This window comes from Rattus norvegicus, chromosome 6 (genome assembly GCF_036323735.1).
Source record: "Rattus norvegicus strain BN/NHsdMcwi chromosome 6, GRCr8, whole genome shotgun sequence".
Taxonomy (NCBI): domain Eukaryota; kingdom Metazoa; phylum Chordata; class Mammalia; order Rodentia; family Muridae; genus Rattus; species Rattus norvegicus.
In genome coordinates this window covers 53,896,432-53,909,917 of record NC_086024.1, presented here as the reverse complement: position 1 = coordinate 53,909,917, position 13,486 = coordinate 53,896,432, and the positions used below count along the sequence as shown (strand labels likewise).

The following is a 13,486-nucleotide window of genomic DNA, read 5'->3' as shown; positions in this document are numbered from 1 at the left end:
GAGAGGGACTTGGTAAATATAGAGACTGACCTACTCTGCAGAAATCAACTCTAATGTCAGAACAACAAATTAAAGAGAAAGTGCCCAGCCTTAGAGTTAGAACCTAGAGCTAATCCCAGCCTTACCACATGCATGTTTAGTCATGTGACTTGATTCCCTGGGTCTCCTTTCCCTCATTTCCAAGTTGAGACTATTAATAATTAGATAAGGTAACTACAGAAACTAACATGGCGCTCAAAGTTATCCTGCAGTACAGTATAGAAAAATTCTCTTTGACAAATTCATGAACTTGAAAGTTTCACCAAAAAAGCACTTTAAAGTTTACAGTTAGGGAATCTTAGACCTCAGTTCTCAATTTTATGGGTCTATAATTAGTTACCTCAAAAAATTGAGAAATTTTCGTGAGAATCAGAGTCAGGTTTAGGAGTTGAAAATGCCAGTATCCTAGTTTCCTGGATATTACTTATCTTAATTTACAAACTAGTTTAATTTGCTAACCCTTAAACAATGCCATATATGTATAAGTAAACTAATGACTTGACCACTGCAATGCTTGGTTAAGGAGGAGGTTTTTAGTGTAGATATGAGGGAGAGAATAGCCAGAGCCTTCTAGAAGAGTCTAGAACAGAAAGAGAAAATAGTAGACTGAATATGGCTAGCAGACTGGAACTGGCCAGGATTCTCTCAGGCAGCCTGTCAGGAGGCTAGCATGCACTTTGGTATGCTAATAGGCACCACAGAGAGCCCTGTGCCCCTTCTGCCAATAGCAAGGTTACTGCCTTTTTTGTTGTTGTTGGGGGTTTGTTTTTTTTGTTTTGTTTTGTTTTTTGTTTTTTTGAGACTGGGTTTCTCTGTAGCCATGGCTGTCCTGGAACTCGCTCTGTTAGACCAGGTTGGCCTCCAATTCAGAGATCTGCCTACCTCTGCCTCCCAAGTGCTAGCACTAAAGGCGCATGCATGTGCCACCACCACCTGACTGTAATTGCCTCTCTTGCTAGAGGGGAACCAGCCTTACAAGTTCCTCAGAATGCTGGGGGAGGGGGATCTTAACTTTTTGGGGGAGATAGAGTTTCCTTTGGCTCTGACAATATATAGCCAAGGTTTGAACCCAGAGAGTATGAAAGAGTTCTCCCTAATACTTTCCTGTGTTGGTATTTTGCAAATCCTGCATACAGCCTGTGGGTTTAGGTCACCCCCCCATATTAAATCATTTCTCATAGTAATGACTTTATGTCTCAAACTGTTTGTTATCTTTGCATTTTTCATGGCAGCCGTATAAGTTTGTCAGACTTTCTGTCTACCTATAATCTGCCTGCGGCTCGCTCCGGTCTCTAAGAAGCAGATATGACAAGCAGACCGCACAGTAGTGTTGACTGGAGTCATTCTTGTTGCTTGTCCTGTTCTGTCTTTGACCCCAACGTTTATAACTGCATTCCTACTTTATCTCTTAGGTCCAAGTCCTCCTGTGGTTATTTATCCCACCACTCTAGGGACTAGAGGCACATCCAGGGACATAGTTACTGTCCTGATCATGAATCCTTCATGGTTAAGACAGCCTCCTGGTCTTGCACCTTCTCTTAATCCTCTCATATATGCACACTTGCTAGCCACCTAATTGAAAAAAATAAAACATCTCATCATTTCTAGTTCAAAGATTTGCAGTTATTTTTTCATTGCCCTTAAGATTAAAACCCCCAGGATCTGACCAGGCCTCTGACCTGTTCCTGACAGGTTCTCCTACCCTGCCAAACACACCAGCATTTTAATCTTGGTATAGGTCAGTTTCTCCCTCACAGGACTTTAAGCCTAGTTGCAAAACATTATGTTCCAGCTGCTTATTCTTCCTTTCATTGTGATGTGCATTGCCTGAGACGATGTCACTAATGACCAACAGTTCCTGAACACAGTAAATGAGTGGTGCTGAAAGGGAGGGAGAATGCGCTAAAATGCTTTACAATACCTAAAACATGCGTGGTTGTCAAAACTACAGTGTTACTGGTGGGCAGAGGCCAGAAATGCTGCTAACTTTCTCTGCTCTGCACAGGGTATCCAATAATGGCAGAATCAGAAAATGTCTGTATCGCCAAGGTTGAGATATCTATTTCTTTGAATACAGGCAAAAATAGGAATGTCACATGATGGCAAGCTCTTTTTCTTCCTCTACCTTGCTTCCTAAAACTCTGCTATCTTAGATTAAGACATTGATTTCATTCAGAATAGAGGAACAAGATAAAAGGAAGCTGTGTTGCTAACATTGTCATACCTGTCCTGAAGATCTGCTCAGGACACGTTTGCATAAATAACAGTAGATAGCTTTGTCTTGCCTAACATCCTCAACATCAGCAATATATCTCTATACGTGTGTGTGTGTGTCTGTGTGTGGGTGGGGATGTGCACACATATGTAACACACAAAGCCATCAGCTTTTGTTTGTATCTTGCCTTTCATTTGAGGATCTCAGTTTAAAATTATAATCCCTCAAGACTGTGATTTTCAGTTTTTTATATTTTACTTTATTAGCATTGTACAATGTATCCAACATACTTTGCTTCATACCATAGTAGGGTACAAGAGAAATAAAACTTAGTGTCTCTTGTGTTTAGTGTCATGTGCAGCATGCACAAGGACAGCAGCTCTACAAGTACCACAGGTAGAAGGTGTGATCTGCAAGTCTAATGAACTAGGAAAAGATTGTCCCCTGGTTTTGGTGGTTGCATTCTTCCTAGATTTGAACAAAAAAAAAAAAATGTGTCTGAAGCTTAGGCGTTGCCCCAGGTGTCTTAGGCAGATTTTTCCAAGAAGCTAATGCTCCTTCAGAAATCTTTGTTCTCCCAGAAGCACCACCTAGCAAAGAATTTGTCTCTTCCAAGAGCTGCCAACTTCCTGGAGCTCAATGCTATCTGGAGCACCTATTATTATTATTATTATTATTATTATTATTATTATTATTATTATTGTCAGAAGCTTTTTATTTCAGAAAACAAACTGGTCTTCATAATTAAGAAATCCACAGAGGATGGGGAGCCTTGCCCCAAGGTATACATGTACATAGAAATGTATATTTAAATTTATATTAGACAATAAAATTTCAGGCATCATTCCCACATAATAAAAAAATAAAAGAATTAAAATAAATTGATACTACTTGGTCTCGTATATATTATTATATTAAGGTCTGTTCTATGATAAAAAATCAATGCAGAATAATAGAAGCAAATTTACTAAGACTGAACCCCCAGTGAACTAGTCTATGGGGGGAGGGCGGTAATGGGGGGAGGGTTGGGAGGGGAACACCCATAAGGAAGGGGAGGGGGGAGGGGGATGTTTGCCCGGAAACCGGGAAAGGGAATAACACTCGAAATGTATATAAGAAATACTCAAGTTAATAAAAAAAAAATAGAAGCAAATTTAAAGCATCAATAATCAGTTACAATAAATAGTTATAGGCAGAAATATGTAAAATATTAAATAGGTTATCTGGTATTAGATACAGTTATTCAAGTACAGTCAAAAATTCAGACACAGACATATGTTTTATGGTTCAACAGCAGATGGATATCAAAGATCTCTATGGACAGGAGAAAGTTTTAAATTTTAAATAATGATGGGATATTCCTGTGAGGGAAATATTTATAGAAGCATTTCTAACCGAAATAGTGTAATATTTAAGGCAACATATGACTTGTTAATGTCTGTCTTTTTAACTTTGGGGTAAGCAAAGGTTTCTTAAAAATATTTAAAGCATACATGTTAGGGATATAATTATAACACATGTGTAAACAATTATAAACTATGCAGTAGCTAGCCACCACCAAGTGAATAAAAGATGACCCCCACCCTGATTCCTACTAGGGACTCCCAAAGAGTAGCTCATGACCCAGATGTAAGAGTGGGACCTGGAGCACCACTCTTAGCTGAGGGCTTCCTGGAATAATCTCCCACAGATACCTACTGAAGGAAAAGTGAACAACTCTTTTCAAGTTAGTCTTTTTCCTCTTGAAACAAAAGCAGTAGTATATAGAAAATACAGACGTTTCAGGAATACGTTATCAATGGTTAATTCACATATATAAATATAAATACTTAAAAATGCGATCATGCTTGTTTGATACTGTCTGACCTTTATATATCAAATATTCTACAGACATTTACAGTCTATCTTAAATAAACATCATCTGATGGGTAGGAATTTTCCAAAATTGCCCAGGTACCCATGTTAGCAATGATACTGAACACAGTCACTTGGAACATGAAATCAGTGTGTCACATGGCACGATATACTTAGCCCCTGGATATTCTGTTGGCCCCCAGATACTCCGGAATCAATCTCTCTCTCTCTCTCTCTTTCTCTCTCTCTCTCTCTCTCTCTCTCTCTCTCTCTCTCTCTCGCACATATGCACTCTCTCGTGCTCTTGTTCTCTCACTCTCTTGCTCTCTCTCATAGATATAAACAGATAGATAGATAGATAGATAGATAGATAGATAGATAGATAGATGGATGGATGGATGGATGGATGGATGGATGGATGGATGGATGGATAGAGATTATTTCTGGTGACCTAAAATAGTTAGCACTTGAACCCTGAAATCATAGCACCGAACTTTAGTCCTAGTCTTGGGGGGTGACCTAGGAGGATAATAAATTTAAGGGTAAAGTTATAATGTGGACTTCATAGCAAGACCCTGTCTCAAAACAACAAAAATAAAAAGAAAATTATCACAACAAAATGAAGCATGAAAGAGGATTTACTCAGAAATGACAACAAATTAGTAGAACTTCAGAGATTCTGATACTTCTAAGATCTTTTAGGGTACTTAAACAAAAATATTTCCTGGTTGCAACCTGTCTTCCCCTTTATACCTATGATACAGTACCACTCCAGCACCTAAAGGGATGTTTCTATCTGGAACCTGAGGCTTAAACCTCATTGCCTCCCTGTAAATCTTCTTAGAGATAGAAAGTGGGAAAGCAAGGTTAATGCAATTAACACTGAAACCCTGAATTGCACTTCTGATTTATAATAAGCATATTCATTTCCTAATGGCGTTGTCATAGATATCCCAAAACTTAGTGATGCAAAACATATAAATTCATTATCTTGACGTTCTAAAGATCAGAAGTCGCAAATCAGTCTTACCAGGCTAAGCCAGGCTACCTCAAAAGCGCTGGTTCTCTCCATCTTAGACAACAATAAAGCAAGGCTTTGAAGCATTCTTTCACTAAATTTTTCGGCCTCCTTCCACATCTACTAACTCCTGTAATCACATTAGACCAATACAGATAACCTAGGATAATGTATTATAAAGTCATCAGATGAGCCTTGGCTTCCTTTTACCATGTGTCTTACTGTTTTACTGCTGTGGAGAGACAAAAAAAAAAAAAAAAAAAAAAAAAGTATTTCACTGGGGCTTGCTTACGGTTTCAGAAGTTTTAGTTCATTGTCATCATGGCAGGAAGCATGGCAACACACAGGCAGACATGATGTTAGAGAAGTAGCTGAGAGCTCTACATCTGAATCCACAGGCAGCACAAAGAAAGAGAAACACTGGGCCTGGCTTGGGCTTTTGAAACCTCAAGGCCCACCCCCAGCGACACACTTCTATACTTCTATATAAGGCCACACTTACTCCAACAGGCCACACCTCCTAATCCCTCTCAAGTAATTCAACTCCCTGAAGACTTAAGTATTCAAATATATGAGCCTATGGTGGCCATTCTTATCCAAACCTCCATATTCCACTCCCTGGCCCCCAATAGTTGTGTAGCCATACCTTAATGCAGAAATTTATTCAGTCCAACTTCAAAAGTACCCATAGTCTATCACACTCTTGCCATTTAAGAGTCTAAAGTTCAAACTCTCTCCTGACAAAACAAATCTCTTAACTGTAACCCCCCATAAAATCAAAATAAGAAAGGAGATCATATACTTCCAACATAAATGGCACAGAGGAAAGGGAACATGGTGAGGAAATACTGGACCAAAGCAAGATGAAAGCCTGCAGGGCAAACTCCAAATTCTTCACTTTTGTGTCTGATGTCACAGCGTTTCTCAGGTCTCCAACTCCTTTCAGCTTTGTTGACTGACACACTTCTCTCCCCTAGAATGGTTCCATACCCCATTTGTCTACAGTTTTTCTCAGCAGGTATCTCATAAGCAAGCCTCCGAGACTTTCTATAAGCCAGAATCACAAGACTGAATCACATGACTGAGGCTGCCAAGTTTCTCTCCTTGCTAGGCTAGAACTTGGCCCACTCATTCAAATATCACCAGCTTTCTGGTTCTGGTGGCTTCCTTCACTGATTAAGCTTTTCTTTAATTCCTTTTCACAAGTTGGAAACTTAGTTGAGTGAGGTCTTATCCTGAGATACCCACTCCTTTTATTCCATTTAACATCAGGATTTTCTTTAAAATTTTTATCTCCTTGAGCACAGGTCTTAGCTCTGTTACATTTCTTGATGTTCTTTTTCTCCTCAAACTATACATTTTGTATTTTTTCCTTCCTCAGCTTTATCCTTCTTATTATAGATGTGCCTAAGAGTAACCACTGATAACCACATGACACTGTCAATATTAATCTGTCTTGAAATCTCTACTACCAGTGCCATTAATCCAAAAGTCTTCAGTTTAGCTTCAGGTAGATTATTAAAATAATGGCAGAAAGTAGCCACATTCTTTGCCAAAATATAAGTATGGTCTTTAGGCCACTTACTAATATGCTTCTCCTCTAAAACCTCTTGAACTAAGCCAGGCTAGTATACATTTCTCTCAGTACCAGATACTACAAGTATGGCCCAGTAAGCCCCACTTTTAGTATTCCAACTGCTTTCTTAATCCAAAATTCATATTCTGCCAAAAAGCAGTATGGTTAGGCTTGATGCATCAATACCCTGCTCCTTGGTACCAACTTCTGTGTTAGTGTTCTACTGCTATTCTGTTTTCTCATTCAAATCATCATACCATGTAACTTAAAATTCAGATTCTAAGAAATAGAAGGGGAACATACTCAGTAGGCCATTATGGCACAAAGTTATTTGAATACTAAATTTATTTGTAATGATTTTTTTAACTTTTATCACACTTATTTTTCTTTAAATGTGTGTGCACACAACTCTGTGTTTATGTGTATGTGTGTAGAAGTGCACATGCCAGAGTATACTGTAGTGAGAATTCTGGAATTTTTGTTTCTTTAAAAAAAATACAGAAACGTTATAAAATGTTTTCATTTTAATCCCAGTTGTGGGATATGGGGCTGCTTCAGATTGTCCACAGCAGCTGACCATAATTTGCCTCATGCTCTAGCAAGGGCATGATTTTACCAGCTACAGATCGTTTCTGCAGTTGTGTGACATTTGGAATTCTGGGAACTTTTCAACAGTAAATGCTAGGACCCTGAGAGGCAGGGTTGTCATTGGGGAGTTCTTGGTTGGGTGCTATTTGATAGTAGTCATGATCAAAGAAGAAACAAGAATTAGAATTTAAATACCATGACAGTGAAGATCAAACTTCCTCAAAGAACTCAACACCTCTAATCAACAGGAAGTAGTTAAAGATAATATGGCCCCCTTTCCAACTGTCTTAGGGTTTTTATTACTGAGAACAGACACCATGACCAAGGCAACTCTGATAAGGATACATTTCATTGGGTCTAGCTTACAGGTTCAGAGGCTTAGTCCATTATCAAAGCAGGAGCATGTCATCATCTAGTTAGGAATGACTCAGGAGAAGCTGAGAATTTTACATCTTCATCTGAAGGCTGCTGGGAGAAGACTAACTTTCGTACTAGGTAGAGCTTCAAAGCCCACCCTGACAGTGCACCCTTCCTCCAACAAGGCCATACCTCCAAATAGTGCCACTCCCTGGGCCAAGCATGTTCAAATCACAACACTGATCTACCTCTGACTTTATTCAAGGAGCTCTTTCTTTTTTTCCCCCCTATCCATTTTTCTCTCATCTAGTATTAGGGGGTTGAAAAGTTGGAAGAAAAGGAGAGGAGAAGGGTGGAAGAAAGAACCCACAGAGTAGTTGGGACCAACTACAGTATACTTTTGGAAGCTAAAGGACAACTTGTAAGATTTGGGTCTCTGCTTCTGCCACGTGTGTCCCAAGATCAAACTCAGGTCGTCAGGCTTCACAGAAAATACCTGTTGCCTTTTTAAATTATGTAAATATAAAATTATGCATAATTATATACAACAATGTTTTATACATCTATGCACTGTTCAATGTTTAAATCAATTTAAACATCTAGATCATTTCTTTATGATAGTTCAAAAATGGTATTTCTGACAATGCTTTTTGTGGTCAGATTCTCATAACTTCTTAGTTCTTGACTGAGAAGATTTTTATTTTAACTGAACTGTGAAGGAAGGAAGCCGAATTGAAAGGGAAAATGTCCTCTCATTTCTACATAACCAGCTTCTGCTGCCTGTGCTTTTCTCAAACATAGACCCTGCAAAACAAACACTAGAAAACACCCATATGGGATATTTACCTGAAGAAAACAGATTTGCCCATGGATAGCTGGTTGAACACAAATTATGACTTCTAAAATACAGTAAAGGGATTGTTTGAAGGCCTAGAACAAAGTTAAAGTGACCATGAGAAGACCAGCACCAACTGGTCTTGAAGTTATAAGCAAGTAATGTTGATGAAAATTGGAAGACTCTTCTTCAGAAAGCCAAGAACCAGGTCAACTAAAATGCAGGCACTGACGGTGCAGGCATTGACGGTGCAGGCACTGACGGTGCAGGCATTGACGGTGCAGGCACTGACCGTGCAGGCACTGACGGTGCAGGCAGGCATTGATGGTGCAGGTACTGACGGTGCAGGCACTGACCGTGCAGGCACTGACCGTGCAGGCACTGATGGTGCAGGCACTGGTGGTGCAGGCACTGATGGTGCAGGCATTGAAGATGCAACCCCTGGGAAACATAACAGCTCGGCTGAAAACTATTTAGGAAGCACTCTTATCCCGGGACGCCCCTCTCCTCCTCCAGACTGCCGGGTTTCTCCCTTCCCAGGCCCAGCAGAAGACGGATGTCTGTTTTAAGAAAAAGAAGGAATTAAATGATACATATATTCTAAATTCAGGATTTCCTTCTCAACCAGAATGGTGGTAGTCAGTCCTCCATCTCCAAACTCAAAACCAAATAAGTGTTTTGTAGTGGGAATTTAGTAGACCCAAGAGGAAATACCTAGAGATAGTCACATACAAGTTGATACTGAGGGCAGGGAATTGCCTCAGGCAGCTCACTCACCCTACTGGAAATCTCATTGTGAACAAGCATTCATTCAGAACTTCCTGGCAGCTCTTGAGCCTCTCATTTTAAATATGAGTAGTAAAGAATTCAATCCTGAAGAGATTGGAGCAAAGCTGACACAGTTTTTGATTTTTTTTTATTTTGTTTTTCTAATGTGCTGAAAATAGTGTATAGGAAGAAAAAGGTCCCAGGGTTTTTATAGGCTGTTAGCATTCCTTCTAGGCTCCACCCCACCGTTACCTGGCAACAGCCAGGCATGCCTGACTCACTATAAAGGGGGCTGTTTGCCCCTCCTCGGTCTCTTACTCTCTCACTCTCTTACTTTCTGCTCCTTTTCCCTTTCTCACTCTCTCCCCTTCCCCTTCTCCCCCTCTCTCCACGTGTTCCTGGCACACCTCTTCTCTCTCTCTCTCTCTCTCTCTCTCTCTCTCTCTCTCTCTCTCTCTCTCTCTCTCCCTCCTCCCCTCCCTCCCTCCTTCCCTCCTTCCCTCTTTCCTTCCTTCCTTCCTTTCTTCCTTCTTTCCCAACTCCACTTCCCGTGCCCTGGCGAGGAAGGTAGGGATGCCTCAGCATGGACCCACAGAGGCACCCCTTCCACCTCACCAGACCTTGCCTCTATCAAACACATCCTTGACTTTTTTTAAAATAAAACACAACATAAGCTGTGGATTTTTATTTCAGTTCACTCATAAGTTCAATTTTTCAAACATTTATCAGGAGGTAAAATTGAGAACTTGGGGGGTGGAGTGGAAGACCCAGTAGATCCTCAGCATAAATGCCTAAAAGTAGAATACCTTGGTCCACTTGTGCTCTATCAGAAGACAACAGAGACTGCATCGTATTTAAAACTTTTCATTCTCCACCATTCTGGCATCTATGAGATCTAGGATGGAGGTTGGTAGGGTTTCTGTGGAGGCAAATAACAAGCAACAAATGTCACCCGAGAGAGTTATTGGGGGTGGGGTATACAAAGGTTGCCTCTGAGCTCAGATAGAGGAGAAAGAAAGAAACTGGGAGACAGAAAGAGGGACAAACAGACAGAAAAATTGGAAGAGGGAAGAAAGAATGGGAAAGACAGCTATGATGGCAGGGGCCTTCTAAAGGGTATACTTGTGACATTTGGAGGCTGACTTGGCAGCTGGCACTGAGCCCCTAGAGGTAGGGGAGGGGCACCTGGTTCCTCAGGTGCCAGCAGCTTTGGTGTCTGCTGAGAGCTGCTTTCTGCTTCTAAGACAGCACCTTGATTCTGGATCCTCTAGAAAGAGACATACTGTGTCCTCACATGGCAGAAGGCAGAAAGGCAAGAAAATATGGATTCCCTCCTCCTTTAAACACTTGAATAATGTTAATCTAATCCCTTCATGATGGGGAAGAGCTCCCATTAACTAAATACTACTTAAAGAGTGTAGTTAATAATACTACCTACCACATTAGTCATTAAGCTCAACAACTAAATTTTGAAGAAGACACATTCAGACTATTGCATAGATCCACACTAGTGAACTGGATTCAATGAGATGGGTCTACAAATGTCCAGGAAACTAGTAAAGTTTAAGAGATGTAAGTTCAGATTTTTTTTCAGAGGAAGCTTTGAAATTCAAAGACAATAAAGTAATGCTTTCAAAATTGTGAAGAAAAACTTCATATTCTATAGTCAAACTACCAGTCAAGTATGAATGAAGAGTAAGGAAAACATTTAGATCTACAAGTTCACACAACTTTTACCTCCCATTACCCCAACTCAAGACAAAAACTGAATGTTCCTCATTACTGCAGACTCTAAGCTATAAATATATATGTAAACATAGAAAGTATAGGTAAAGTCTAAAAATTCTGAAAAGATCAAGAGAAGGTGAAACTGGGTGATGGGGAAGGATGAGGGGTAGACAGAGGGCATATGGGACATGAAAGAGGAGTGAAGGAAGGTGGCTACAAGGAGGACAGGAATAGCAGGGGGTTGGAGAGAGATGGGAAGAAGGAGAGCCACAAAAGTACTTTGTTCAAACTTGTTAGATCAGTGTCTAACTGATTTAGAACAACGCTTCCGTGCCTGTGAACTTTTACTTCCCATACAGCCTTTCTCAAGGAAACTAGTGGATGGAGGATGCACTTCCTCTAAAAGATGAGTAAACCAAGAGAGCGGGACACTGAAACTAGGAAAGAGGAAATCCACCCAGCTGAGGAGGAAAGGTTCTTATAGGAGTTTGGTAAAGGGAAGTCATTGTTGGAAGCAGTCTAGGCAACTCTTCCAGAAGCTGTTGATCAAACACCTGCTGAGAGCATGTAGGACGAAGACAAAAGCAGCCAGGAAGAGTCGAGGTGGATCAGCAGACCGTAACAGCGATCTCCATAAGCCTCCATTCTGAGTAGAAGATAGAATTTCAATAATGTATCAGTGATCTAGCCCAAATTATGATCCTCTATGGAGAGGGCAGACATGAGTGCTCAGAGGTTTGGTAATGATGGAGGAAGGACAAGAAAAATAGCCATTCCCTCATCTCACAAGTGAGACAAAATTAAATTATTTAGAGATACAGACAAACACATCTAAGCATCAGCTGATGTGGAAATCGGTGGCTTTGGGAAGAGGGACTGAGAAAAGGAGCTAAGGGCCGTGATGTAGCCCATTCACTCACTGTTATAGAGATCATTGGTTCCCCACGTTATAATTTTACAAAGCAATACGTCTGAATTATGTGCCTTATTCTTTCCTTGAAACACTGCACGAATTAATGAGATATTTATATTAGCTCTTTAGAAGAAACAAAACATTATTTACACTTCCACCTATACTGATTTTCACCCGGTATTAGCATCTCTGTTTGTTCCTAATGCAGTTACATCAACATTACATTATGTGAGACTTTATCTTTTAGAACCCTAAGGTTTGATTAAGATGTATACCAATACAAATCCCTCATTCGCATTGAACACCTTTCCTCTGCCTAAAACCTGCTTAATAATTCATTCTGGCTTTTCCTTCAATTTTTTATGTTACAGCTTAAAAAGATGGACCTGTTCTAGTGAGTCGTTCACAAGACCCAAGTATAAGATAACTTGGCAGATTAAATAGGAAAGAAGACAGCAGCCGGGTAGAGAACAATGACCAAAGCCACCTACATTAATATAAGAAATTTTTTTCTCAGTTCAAACTGTACATTAAGCACCTACTGTACGCTGAGCACTGAGATAGTAACAGTTGACATTTCTGGAATGCCCACCATGCGTTAGGTTCTAATTGCTTTACCTGCTACTCTCACTTAATTATTGCAGCAACGTTATGAAGTAGGAAGTAATCCTTGTCTGCAGGCAAGGAGCGTGCGCCATAGCGAGGTGGTGCGCCATAGCGAGGTGGTGCGCCATAGCGAGGTGGTGCGTCATAGCGAGGTGATGCGCCATAGCGAGGTGGTGCGCCATAGCGAGGTGGTGCGCCATAGCGAGGTGGTGCGCCATAGCGAGGTGGTGCGCCATAGCGAGGTGATGCTTCCTGCATTCTTAAGGAGGTGCTCGAGCAGGAAATCAAAACCAGACCGTATACTCTGAATCCCTGTTCTGCATCACCTCTTGTTGCTCCGTGAGATACCATGGAAGAAAAATAAAGAAGAGAAGGGAATTACTTAGTTGTATGGAACACTTTACTGTGGTCCAGAGAGTTTGTCATTATGTTTAATTGTCAAAATTATATAACAAATAGCTATTACTTCATTATCATTGTGAGAGAAGAGAGAGTCAAAGGTTAAAGGTATAATCTTTAACCCTCAAGAAACATCATTTTTTATTTTAAAAAAAGTGTGTGTGTGTGTGTGTGTGTGTGTGTGTGTGTGTGTGTGTGTGTGTGTGTGTTATCTGCAAAGGCCAGAAAGGTTGTTGGAGCTGTAGTTACCGGTAGCAATGAGCACCTATTGTAGGTGTTAAGAACCAAATTCAGGTTCTCTGGAAGAGTAGTAAGTGATTTCAATCACTGGACCATTTCTCTAGCCCAAGAAACATATGTGTATTGGATATTTATACAAAGAACCAGTGTTGTAAAGTCTGCAGCAGACGTAAAACACAGTAAGATCTCCAAGGAATAGTGCTAGTACAAAAGACGTATTGCGAAGGGATTTATTGGGTGAGATGGTTTGTGCTCTTAGGCCTAATGCATAGAATTTAGATAAACAGCACTTTTCCCTTTTTTGTTAAGAGTTTTGTTGTTTTACAAGATAGAGGTTTTAGAGCTGACAG

At 40.3% G+C, this 13,486-nt stretch overlaps 1 long non-coding RNA gene across 1 annotated transcript; it reads right to left on the bottom strand.

Annotated features, from left to right (window-relative positions):
* Positions 1–8,185: 8,185 nt before the first annotated feature.
* LOC108351220 (uncharacterized) lies at positions 8,186–12,846 on the bottom strand. Its single transcript, XR_001838368.3, has 3 exons — positions 12,510–12,846; positions 10,057–10,169; positions 8,186–9,042 (listed from the first exon to the last, which is right to left on the bottom strand). It is a non-coding gene; the product is annotated as an uncharacterized LOC108351220 (long non-coding RNA).
* Between the last annotated feature and the right edge of the window lie 640 nt (positions 12,847–13,486).